The sequence below is a fragment of the Coregonus lavaretus genome (genome assembly GCF_964263955.1).
Source record: "Coregonus lavaretus genome assembly, contig: HAP1_SCAFFOLD_2282, whole genome shotgun sequence".
Classification (NCBI taxonomy): Eukaryota; Metazoa; Chordata; class Actinopteri; order Salmoniformes; family Salmonidae; genus Coregonus; species Coregonus lavaretus.
In genome coordinates, this window is record NW_028162626.1 from 48,117 (window position 1) to 58,324 (window position 10,208).

Below are 10,208 nucleotides of genomic sequence, written 5' to 3' on the forward strand. Positions count from 1 at the left end.
GAGGGTAATAGAGGGGTGTGGTCCCTAGTGTTGGAGGGTAATAGAGGGGTGTTGTCCCTAGTGTTAGTGTTGGAGGGTAATAGAGGGGTGTGGTCCCTAGTGTTGGAGGGTAATAGAGGGGTGTGGTCCCTAGTGTTAGTGTTGGAGGGTAATAGAGGCGTGTTCCCTAGTGTTGGAGGGTAATAGAGGGGTGTGGTCCCTAGTGTTAGTGTTGGAGGGTAATAGAGGGGTGTTTTCCCTAGTGTTGGAGGGTAATAGAGGGGGGTTGTCCCTAGTGTTAGTGTTGGAGGGTAATAGAGGGGTGTGGTCCCTAGTGTTAGTGTTGGAGGGTAATAGAGGGGGGCTGTCCCTAGTGTTGGAGGGTAATAGAGGGGTGTTGTCCCTAGTGTTGGAGGGTAATAGAGAGGGGTTGTCCCTAGTGTTGGAGGGTAATAGAGGGGTGTTGTCCCTAGTGTTGGAGGGTAATAGAGGGGGGTTGTCCCTAGTGTTAGTGTTGGAGGGTAATAGAGGGGGGTTGTCCCTAGTGTTGGGGGGTAATAGAGGGGTGTTGTCCCTAGTGTTGGAGGGTAATAGAGGGGTGTTGTCCCTAGTGTTGGAGGGTAATAGAGGGGGGTTGTCGCTAGTGTTAGTGTTGGAGGGGAATAGAGGGGGGTTGTCCCTAGTGTTGGAGGGTAATAGAGGGGTGTTGTCCCTAGTGTTAGTGTTGGAGGGTAATAGAGGGGTGTTGTCCCTAGTGTTAGTGTTGGAGGGTAATAGAGGGGGGTTGTCCCTAGTGTTGGAGGGTAATAGAGGGGTGTTGTCCCTAGTGTTGGAGGGTGATAGAGAGGAGTTGTCCCTAGTGTTGGAGGGTAATAGAGGGGGGTTGTCCCTAGTGTTGGAGGGTAATAGAGGGGTGTGGTCCCTAGTGTTGGAGAGTAATAGAGGGGTGTTGTCCCTAGTGTTGGAGGGTAATAGAGGGGTGTTGTCCCTAGTTTTGGAGGGGGATAGAGGGGTGTTGTCCATAGTCTTAGTGTTGGAGGGGAATAGAGGGGTGTTGTCCCTAGTGTTGGAGGGTAATAGAGGGTTGTTGTCCCTAGTGTTGGAGGGGAATAGAGGGGTGTTTTCCCTAGTGTTGGAGGGTAATAGAGGGGTGTTGTCCCTAGTGTTAGTGTTGGAGGGGAATAGAGGGGTGTTGTCCCTAGTGTTAGTGTTGGAGGGGAATAGAGGGGTGTGGTCCCTAGTGTTGGAGGGGAATAGAGGGGTGTTGTCCATAGTGTTAGTGTTGGAGGGGAATAGAGGGGTGTTTTCCCTAGTGTTAGTGTTGGAGGGGAATAGAGGGGTGTTGTCCCTAGTGTTGGAGGGGAATAGAGGGGTGTTGTCCATAGTGTTAGTGTTGGAGGGGAATAGAGGGGTGTTGTCCATAGTGTTAGTGTTGGAGGGGAATAGAGGGGTGTTGTCCCTAGTGTTGGAGGGTAATAGAGGGGTGTTGTCCCTAGTGTTAGTGTTGGAGGGTAATAGAGGGGTGTTGTCCCTAGTGTTAGTGTTGGAGGGTAATAGAGGTGTGTTTTCCCTAGTGTTAGTGTTGGAGGGTAATAGAGTGGTGTGGTCCCTAGTGTTGGAGGGTAATAGAGGGGTGTTGTCCCTAGTGTTAGTGTTGGAGGGTAATAGAGGGGTGTGGTCCCTAGTGTTAGTTTTGGAGGGTAATAGAGGGGTGTTGTCCCTAGTGTTAGTGTTGGAGGGTAATAGAGGGGTGTTTTCCCTAGTGTTAGTGTTGGAGGGTAATAGAGGGGTGTGGTCCCTAGTGTTAGTGTTGGAGGGGAATAGAGGGGTGTTGTCCCTAGTGTTGGAGGGTAATAGAGAGGTGTTGTCCCTAGTGTTGGAGGGTAATAGAGGGGTGTTGTCCCTAGTGTTGGAGGGTAATAGAGGGGTGTTGTCCCTAGTGTTGGAGGGGAATAGAGGGGTGTTTTCCCTAGTGTTGGAGGGGAATAGAGGGGTGTTGTCCATAGTGTTAGTGTTGGAGGGGAATAGAGGGGTGTTGTCCCTAGTGTTGGAGGGTAATAGAGGGGTGTTGTCCCTAGTGTTAGTGTTGGAGGGTAATAGAGGGGTGTTGTCCCTAGTGTTAGTGTTGGAGGGGAATAGAGGGGTGTTTTCTCTATTGTTGGAGGGTAATAGAGGGGTGTTGTCCCTAGTGTTAGTGTTGGAGGGGAATAGAGGGGTGTTGTCCCTAGTGTTGGAGGGTAATAGAGGGGTGTTGTCCCTAGTGTTAGAGGGGAATAGAGGGGTGTGGTCCCTAGTGTTAGTGTTGGAGGGGAATAGAGGGGTGTTGTCCCTAGTGTTGGAGGGTAATAGAGGGGTGTTGTCCCTAGTGTTAGTGTTGGAGGGTAATAGAGGGGTGTTGTCCCTAGTGTTAGTGTTGGAGGGGAATAGAGGGGTGTTTTCCCTATTGTTGGAGGGTAATAGAGGGGTGTTGTCCCTAGTGTTAGTGTTGGAGGGTAATAGAGGGGTGTTGTCCCTAGTGTTGGAGGGTAATAGAGGGGTGTTGTCCCTAGTGTTAGTGTTGGAGGGTAATAGAGGGGTGTTGTCCCTTGTGTTGGAGGGTAATAGAGGGGTGTTGTCCCTAGTGTTAGTGTTGGAGGGTAATAGAGGGGTGTTGTCCCTAGTGTTGGAGGGTAATAGAGGGGTGTGGTCCCTAGTGTTAGTGTTGGAGGGTAATAGAGGGGTGTTGTCCCTAGTGTTGGAGGGTAATAGAGGGGTGTTTTCCCTAGTGTTAGTGTTGGAGGGTAATAGAGGGGTGTTTTCCCTAATGTTAGTGTTGGAGGGTAATTGAGGAGTGTTGTCCCTAGTGTTAGTGTTGGAGGGGAATAGAGGGGTGTTGTCCCTAGTGTTAGTGTTGGAGGGGAATAGAGGAGTGTTGTCCCTAGTGTTAGTGTTGGAGGGGAATAGAGGGGTGTTGTCCCTAGTGTTGGAGGGTAATAGAGGAGTGTTGTCCCTAGTGTTAGTGTTGGAGGGTAATAGAGGGGTTTTGTCCCTAGTGTTGGAGGGTAATAGAGGGGTGTTGTCCCTAGTGTTGGAGGGTAATAGAGGGGTGTGGTCCCTAGTGTTAGTGTTGGAGGGGAATAGAGGGGTGTTGTCCCTAGTGTTGGAGGGTAATAGAGGAGTGTTGTCCCTAGTGTTAGTGTTGGAGGGTAATAGAGGGGTGTTGTCCCTAGTGTTGGAGGGTAATAGAGGGGTGTGGTCCCTAGTGTTGGAGGGTAATAGAGGGGTGTGGTCCCTAGTGTTAGTGTTGGAGGGTAATAGAGGAGTGTTGTCCCTAGTGTTAGTGTTGGAGGGTAATAGAGTAGTGTCACAATCCTCTGTCATGAATCACACCATGCACGGCCGGGTCTCAGGGAGGGTCACACAAACACACTCTCTCTCACCCTCCGTCTCTCTCTCACCCTCCGTCTCTCTCTCACCCTCCGTGTCTCTCTCTCACCCTCCGTGTCTCTCTCTCACCCTCCGTGTCTCTCTCTCACCCTCCGTGTCTCTCTCTCTCACCCTCCGTGTCTCTCTCTCACCCTCCGTGTCTCTCTCTCACCCTCCGTGTCTCTCTCTCACCCTCCGTGTCTTTCTCTCACACACCATGTCCCTTAGCAGTACACAGCATGTGCCCAGCCCCGCTCTAGAACCCCTGCTGTTTGGAAACCTGGCTGTAGTCCTAGCTGCAAACATGATCTGGGGCTCCTTGTATCGCTTTCTCCCTCCAATGTTCTAACTTATAACCATAGAATTAGAATGATTCATTCGCATTGTATTATAGGGGCGGCAGGTGGCTTAGTGGTTAAGAGCGTTGTGCCAGTAACCGAAAGGTCGCTGGTTCTAATCCCCGAGCCGACTAGGTGAAAAAATCTGTTGACGTGCCCTTAAAGCAAGGCACTTAACCCTAATTGCTCATGTAAGTCGCTCTGGATAAGAGTGTCTGCTAAATGACGTAAATGTAAAATGATTCTACCCCAGCACTGGCCATTCTATTACAACAATGGAAGGAGGATTTAGCAGTGTTTCTTCATCCTGGTCCTGGGGACCCAAAGGGTGTTTTTGGTCTAGCACTACACACCTGATTCCACTAATCAAAGGTTTGATGATGAGTTAATTAGTGGAATCATGTGTGTCATATTCGGGTAACATCGCAAATGTGCACCTCTTTGGGTCCCCAGGACCAGGATGAAGAAACAATCAGTGTGCTGATTAAACTGTGATCAAAGTGGCCCTTAATCTCCAACACACACACACACACAAGCTGCTTGGGGAATGAGGGGTACTGCTATGGTTGCTATTAATATTATAAGGCATAGAGGAATCTCCCCTTCACCCAGTCAGTCAGTCAGTCAGTCATGTCATGTCATGTCATTGTATCTAGTGACGTCTTGTCCCCAGTGTCATTGCCATGAAATCTAGGGAATCTAATGGATGCCCTCAAATACAGCTTATTCAACCATCCAACTAGTTTAATAAAGGTTATTCAACCATCCAACTAGTTTAATACAGCTTATTCAACCATCCAACTAGTTTAATAAAGGTTATTCAACCATCCAACTAGTTTAATAAAGGTTATTCAACCATCCAACTAGTTTAATACAGCTTATTCAACCAGGTATCAGGCCCTGTGGGGCTCGATTTGGGACATAGCCCAGAGTAACCTCCGTGAGGCCACTAAACTTTGTTTACACTAAAAAGTGTCTCGCTATGAATCACTGATTAACCTGTTGCTTTGGAGTGAGGGGTCAAAAGTAGTGCACTATGTAGGGATTAGGGTGCCATTTGGGTGCACTCCGTGTGTTTACAGTCCTCTAGTCACCCACTCTTCCTCTGTGTAGAAGGAGCAGGTGGTCCTAGCTGGCTCCTCTTATCTACAGGGTGGAGCTCTTGAAAGATTGAACTCTGGTCAATAGTAGTGCACTATATAGGGAATAGGGTGCTATTTGGGATGCATTCAGTGTCTCGTTTCCTAATTCCCTTAGCCCTGATGACGGAAAAAGGGGGTGTGCACCTGTCGACCAATCACAGGTCAGCTGAGTTATGAGCCTGCTCTCTGGTTACTCAGGTCACTCCGTGGTCGGCCCTGCCCGCCTCTCCTCCGATACAAATAAACCTCAAAGTCAAAGAAGGGTGTGGAAAAACCAACATGTTCACGCAGTAGGCCTAATCACATGATCTGTAGGCCTAGTCACATGATCTGTAGGCCTAGTCACGTGATCTGTAGGCCTAGTCACATGATCTGTAGGCCTAATCACATGATCTGTAGGCCTAGTCACATGATCTGTAGGCCTAGTCACATGATCTGTAGGCCTAATCACATGATCTGTAGGGCTTAAGCATTTGATCTGTAGGCCTAATCACATGATCTGTAGGCCTAATCACATGATCTGTAGGCCTAATCACATGATCTGTAGGCCTAATCACATGATCTGTAGGCCTAATCACATGATCTGTAGGCCTAGTCACATGATCTGTAGGCCTAGTCACATGATCTGTAGGGCTTAAGCATTTGATCTGTAGGCCTAGTCACATGATCTGTAGGCCTAATCACATGATCTGTAGACCTAGTCACATGATCTGTGGGCCTAATCACATGATCTGTAGACCTAGTCACATGATCTGTGGGCCTAGTCACATGATCTGTAGACCTAGTCACTTGATCTATGGGCCTAATCACATGATCTGTAGACCTAATCACATGATCTGTGGGCCTAATCACATGATCTGTAGGTCTAGTCACATGATCTGTAGGCCTAATCACATGATCTGTAGGGCTTAATCATATGATCTGTAGACCTAGTCACATGATCTGTAGACCTAATCACATGATCTGTGGGCCTAATCATATGATCTGTAGGCCTAATCACATGATCTGTAGGGCTTTATCATATGATCTGTAGACCTAGTCACATGATCTGTAGGGCTTAATCATATGATCTGTAGGGCTAGTCACATGATCTGTAGGCCTAATCCCCTAGAGTATTAACATAATAAGACATCCCCATTAGAATCTGTCTGTTTAAACTAGAGATATCTTTTTTTGTATGGGCTGCATCTCAATCCACCGCATCTGCCTATGGCTGCATTCCAAACACGTAAAACACACACCCTCTCCCTGCAGCCCTCAAATTAAGTGGACACTTCTGATGACGTATCACGAGTTAACACTTGCAGAGAGGAATTAATTAATTTTAAATGGACCGTTCTTGCCTGGAAATTCGTCAGTCGTTCGTCCCACGGTTGTGTTTTCAGTCATCATGGAACCACCGGTAGCTGTCGTGTGTGATTTATATGAGCTACAGTCAATTATGATTGCATTTCATATCTTGGCTAGAAGACAACGCATCCGCAGACATCGAATACTAGCCATCCGATGGTATCAGGTAAATCGAAAATTAAAATGTATAAGTGTCATGTCAGGGAAAGTTATGCGCTAGCTAACGTTTCCAAAAGCTAATCAAACAAAAACATCATTACTTTTAGGAGAGGTGTTTGTGCCGTCATAGCAACACCATTTCTAACTTATTTACATTTGTTTTTACTTACACTTGTATGTTGACTTCTCCATATTGATGTTTAGTTTAAAGTTTTAGCTGAATTTTCTTAGTGATGTACAATCATCCCAAAATTGAATTATGGGGCATTTCAGGCCCTGGAGTGAACAGAATTGTACACTCGCACTCGATCACAAACGAGGGATGAGGGACTTACCTTGCCAAACTTCCCTTGCTTGGCTAATTGTTTGGATCGAACGCAAAGATGGCCGCGGGGATTTCCCCCAAGGGCGTAAGGCGAGGGTAAGTGGATGTGTCTTTTACGTGTTTGGCTGTGAAAGCGGCAGAGCTACTGCGCTGTTTGTCAGGACCAGGCGACATCCCGAAAATCGGTCTTCTCACAAAAAACGTCTGTAGCGTCACGAATACGATGGTGTTCTTCGTAAAGATTATGTATGTGGCTATATGAGAAGTGTACGATGATAAGGGTCATGTGCAATGTATGTATTATGCTGAGTGTGTAATGTACAGTGTGTATTTTGTATACAGCAGTACTGTGTATCTAAGACAGTTTTCCCCTTGGGACATTAAAGTTCATCCTATCCTCTGTATAATTTACTAAATCATCATAAACATGAAAGAAAAAAAATGACTCGCCTGTATTTTGTACCAATTGACAGCAACACATAAAAGGTATTTTTTTTAGGGAACTATCGCTTTATTACAATATTATAAGATTGTCAAAAATATATAATTAAGATACTTCTCAAAATATGTCAATCAATCATGTAAAAAATGTCTGGTTACAGTTTACGTTTTAGTCATTTAGCAGACGCTCTTATCCAGAGCGACTTACAGGAGCGATTAGGGTTAAGTGCCTTGCTCAAGGGCACATCGACAGATTTTTCACCTAGTCGGCTCGGGGATTAGAACCAGCGACCTTTCGGCTACTGGCACAACGCTCTTAACCACTAAGCTACCTGCCGATGTTTACTGCACCTGTCATCCTATTCCGTATGTTATCGTAACGCTGCTCCAGTTGGTCTGTTGCCAAATACAAGGTCTGAGGCAATATGGTACACAGTATACTGGAAATAACGTTTCCTACCCCATTTATGGAAATCACTGATTGACTCAGTATCCATTTTTGCAAATTTAGCTTCCAGACATTAGAGGAGTTGTTTTGGCATTTTGTATTTTTTTCTGTAAACATTTTCAGTTTTGTCACCCCTCCCTGCTAAAAGTAATGACTAAATGTTCCACCCTTAAATATAGTTGTGAAATGTTCTTGTTTTAAGTATGATTAGTACTTTCTTAGTAGTGACTAATTATTACACTCTGAAACTGTGTGAGATGTGTTAGATTCTACTACCTGGTAATGTGTGAGTGTAGGACCAGTAAAGATTATGACATTGTGTTACTATTTAGCAATGTGAGTAAGAGTTAGACCAGACAACAAAGGACAAGGAGAACTGGCTAGAGGCAACTGAGAAACCAAGATAAAGAGGCCTCCCAATTTAGGGAGGAGAGAGACTGTTAGGCTTGTGTGTGTATGTGTGTATGTGTGTGTGTGTGTGTGTGTGTGTGTGTGTGTGTGTGTGTGTGTGTGTGTGTGTGTGTGAACTGATGGTCAGGAGAGCAGTTTTAAAGTGGAAAACTACAGCCCGCCTACAGAGGGGTGGGATTTTTGTATGACGTGTGCGTATAAAAATATTGTACGACCATTTTGTGGCAGAATTCTCAATGAATAAAGATCTCTGACTATTGCAACTGGGAGCTCTGTCCGTTTCTTGATCCAAAAGCCTTACAACCTTTTGGGAGACAACACAGAGACACTGAAATAGTTTGTTAAATAATTCTCATAACAAGGGAACACTTATACAGGTACTGATGAGGGGATATGAACCAGGTGTGTGTAATAAACAAGACAAAACAAATGGAATGATGAGATGAGGAGCGGCAGTGGCTAGAAGGCCGGTGACGACGAACGCCGAAGCCTGCCCGAACAAGGAGAGGAGGCAGCTTCAGAGGAAGTTGTGACACGCACACACACACACACACACACACACACACACACACACTAACCTCTCACATAACCTTAATAATAACTCCAGCAGAATTAAGCATTTCTTGCAGTAAAATTATACACCAAATGTAGACAAAATTCGGACTTGGGAACAGTGGAGAAATATGATTTATTTATTTCTGCATCTTGAGAGAATGCAATGCTCAGGTAGATACAATCTGTAGAGGTGCTGTCTTCATCATAAAAGCATCTGCTCTGGGGACAGTCCAAGCTGGTACCAGTGGGCTATGGCATCAAGAATCTGCAGATCGGGGGTGTGGTGGAGGACGACAAGGTGGGAACAGACCAGCTGGAAGAACAGATCACAGCCTTCGAGGACTATGTCCAGTCTATGGATGTGGCTGCGTTCAACAAGATCTAAAACTCAAAACACTTACCAACAAAGACACTGAGCACCTTGGATTCGCAATAAAAAGGCACTTCAGATGGAAAATGTTTGTCGCTAGTTGCATTCTGACAAAAGTTGTTCTGTCAGTGTGTTGTTTATGTAGCTTTTGAGGGAAGACTTGGGTGTTGGGGACAACTCGGATGGTGACTTGCATTCTCCATTGAGGGTCCTAAATGTGCAATATGCTGAAATCGCTCTGCCATTTCCTGGTTGCTAAAACAAGCTGTGTCATTGTACCATCTAAACCGCTGTGAAATACACACTCAATAACAAAAAAATATTGTATTTTCAGCTGTCTAATGGTAGTGTGCTAAACGGGAACCATAGAAATGGCGCCATTGGTTCGTTGGGCAAATTCTATTTAGAAAATGATTGGCTGTTTTGGGAGAAACGCCAAATGTAGCAGGTGGTAAACACCTGCTTAGATCTTATGTTCTGAGGCATCAGCTAACAGAAATTATACAATGTAATAAGCACAAAGGCTTCATAATTCATAAAGGTCATGGTAACTGACTGCCATCTCAGACGACAAGTATAAGATCTGGGACTTACCTCAGACATTATTTTCAGCGTTTATTCCAAAACACTTATTTCGCCGTAGGGATGGCTGAACGAACCCCAGTTAACTCGTTTTTTTGGAGCACAAGCTGGCGTGCTCTGAGTGACACATTTATAAAACAATTCTATGTGAATTTGTTCCGGTCGCCCAAAAAAGTGACATTGTAGCAACTATTTATTCTGAAATGTTTGACCATAGTGATGAAGGGCATAGCTCAAATTCATTACAATTTGTAAGTCACTCTGGATAAGAGCGTCTGCTAAATGATGTAAATGTTAAAAATGTAAATGTATTCATAAAAACGGATAGTATTTTAACCATATAAAATATGCATCAAAGCTGAACTGAAATCAGAAACACGTTGGGTCGTTTGACAGCTTTATTTTTCCTTACAACCGGTCAAACTGATGTCATTTGGACATTTTGCACAGAAAATAAGTATTTATTTTTTTCATATATTTTTTTGCGTTATTGAATCCCCTAAATCTAATTATAGACAAGTTGACAAAAAAAAGCCTTCCAAAATATCGGAAATTATAAGCAGAAACTAAATCAGGCAAAAAAGAATCCTACACCCCCCTGTCAAAAAATCGTTCTGCCGTCTTTGACTATAGTCTATAGCGCATGTTCTATATTTTCGGGTTGGGTGGGGCCTCAGATTTTCACATGAAGTCGGGCGGTTGC